Here is a 2,636-nt window from a genome sequence, read left to right as displayed (position 1 = left end):
AAGCCCCAATAAAGCATGTTTTTTTTTTTTTTCATAAGAGTTGCTGTGGTCATGGTGTCTGTTCACAGAGGACACTGGCTAAGACAATAAGGACGCACAGATGGTTCTATGTGTCCCTTGCTTCTGAGATCCTCCTTATTCATAGTAATTCTCTTCACCTTCCACAGTAGCTAAAAACACTGCATTAGTGAATACCCACTACTGCTTTTCAGAGAAATATCAAATTATGTTCCTGCAAGTCTCTGTCCACATTTCCATTATCTGATCAGCACACCTTCATTGGTGTTTCTGTTTAAAGTCACTTTATTTAATGCATACTGTTGATTCGTTAACATTGAACTCTTGGCCAACAGCGTTCTAACTCATGTCACATCTGACCCGTTCTCCATAAGGCACATCTTAACGTCTTTCTTATGCTTATCAACACTGGACAGCACTTCAGCACTTTGCTTTTGGACCATTTGAAATAGCAAACTAATTAAAAGCAGAGAAATCGAAAGCCACAGCACTAAACATACCAAATGAAGCATTTCTTGTTATGAACCAAAACAAGGCAGGAAAGTGCCACTCTGCCCACAGGAACTAGGGATGTGTGTTTGACCAACTTAATGTGTTGGTTACTCCATGAATGCTCACCAAGGACCGAAATCCCCCACCAGGGATTTACCATGCGTGTGTTAGCTATGTTCCTATTGCTGGGATAAAACATCATGACCAAGAGCAGCTTGGTCACAGTCCATCGTGAAGGGAAGTCAAGGCAGGACCCTGGAGGCAGGAATTGAGGAAGAAACCATGGAGGAATGCTGCTTCCTGACTTGTTTTCTGTGGCTTGCTCAACCTGCTTTGTTCTACAACCCAGGACCACACACTCAGGGGCCACACTACCCACAGTAGGCTGAGCCCTCTCATATCAGTGACAAATCCTCAAAATGCCCTAAAGCCCAATCAGATGGAGGCATTTTCTCAACCGAAGCCCACTCTTCTCAAATAACTCTGGCCTGTGTCAATTTGACAAAAGCAAAACAAAACAAAACACACCACCACCACCAAAAACCAGACCAAAACCAAAACCAAAATAAACCAAACTAGTACAATATATGATCTGGACTTGATGAAACTGCTTTTGTTGCTTCCCATTGTGTGTGTGTGTGTGTGTGTGTGTGTGTGTGTGTGTGTGTGTGTGTGTGTTATGTGCACTACAACTGTCCATGTCATGGACGCCAGTGCACTGGGTACAATGTTTGCCACTATTCCATTGAGACAAGGTCTCTCTCTGAACTTGGATTTAGAGCTGTAGCCCAAAATTCCCAGAAATCCTCTTGTCTCTACACCCCACAGGAGTGGGTCACAAGTCCAGGCACAGCCACACCAAACTTCAAACTCAGGTACTTCTGCCCGAATGGCAAGTGCTCCCCCACCCACTGAGCCACTCTCCAGTCTCCACCGTTAGTGACCTTTGCAGGCACACTACACTCAAGTGAGTAGGTGGGTTCCCACATGTGGGATTTGTGATTAAGAAGAATGGACTGGATGTGGCATGAAATTCAGTCAACTCTTCGACCGATAAAGTGTTTTCCTATGGGAGAATAGAAAGCACAGCAAGTGAAATCCCAAATGTTCAGTACTAACCCGAGCCATGTGTCTTTGAACTTGATGCCACAAACACAAACTGGGTCTGTAGGGAATCTTAAAAGAGAAGACACTAATGTTCTCTAATCCTTCTGTCTCCAGCTGTGGCGCCCTATTTGCGGCTCTGTGTATTTGATGTGCCACTGAGATACTTAATCTTTAAAACACATACTTCACACAGACAAGAATCCATATCTTACACCAAATGCCAAGGTGCTGTTTTTGATTTTTAAAAACTTCCTGGAACTCTATAATGACAAATCTACTTTAGAACACGTGTCAGCTGGCAATCGGAAGGTCACCTCACAGACTGCTCAAGCAATTACAACTGTGTGCTAAGCTTTCACATTTTAGCTCTGTGAGGACACTAGGGTCCTGGGTGGTTAAAGGGCAGAAAGTCGGTTATTTAAAGGGTTCTGAAGATAATGGTATATTTTTGGAGGCAGGTGTTGTGAAATGACCCTTTTATAGTTTCCCATTGATGATGATTGTCACGTTGCTGTGGGTACTTTTGGTCTTTCTACCCAGCTCTGAGGCTTCTCCCTCAGGACTCAGGAATGTTTCTGTGCTGAAGAGTTTTCTTCGTGTGAGACATGGGATGCAACTGAAGTGACATAAATGACGGCATGTGCTGTATCAACTGAACTGCCACCTCCTGGGCCAGCGAGATCCTTGGGCTGAAATTCCTTTTCCATGTGTTTCTTCCATTTTGGTCCCAGTGTCGTGCTGAGGCCCAGCTGGCGCCACACTTCTAGATCAATGGAAAGGTTATAGTCCCCCTCTCCTTCCCTTGGCAACAGGTGGGGTGGGACGGGAGGAGCAGTGAAGAATGGAGGTCTCGGGCTCAGCATTCTGACCTCAGTGGCAAACCAGGTTGAAGGCCTTGAGGCCCTCACAGTCTTAGGGACAGCCAACTGTTTACACAGACAGAAAACCGTCCACCAGGACATCCTTTACCCGTGCAGTGTAAAACACACCAGCACCTCTCTCAGCATGCTGGCTGTGCC

The sequence above is a fragment of the Mus pahari genome, chromosome 2, assembly GCF_900095145.1.
Source record: "Mus pahari chromosome 2, PAHARI_EIJ_v1.1, whole genome shotgun sequence".
Classification (NCBI taxonomy): domain Eukaryota; kingdom Metazoa; phylum Chordata; class Mammalia; order Rodentia; family Muridae; genus Mus; species Mus pahari.
The sequence above is the reverse complement of the archived record's forward strand: the minus strand, read 5'-3'. Positions refer to the sequence as shown.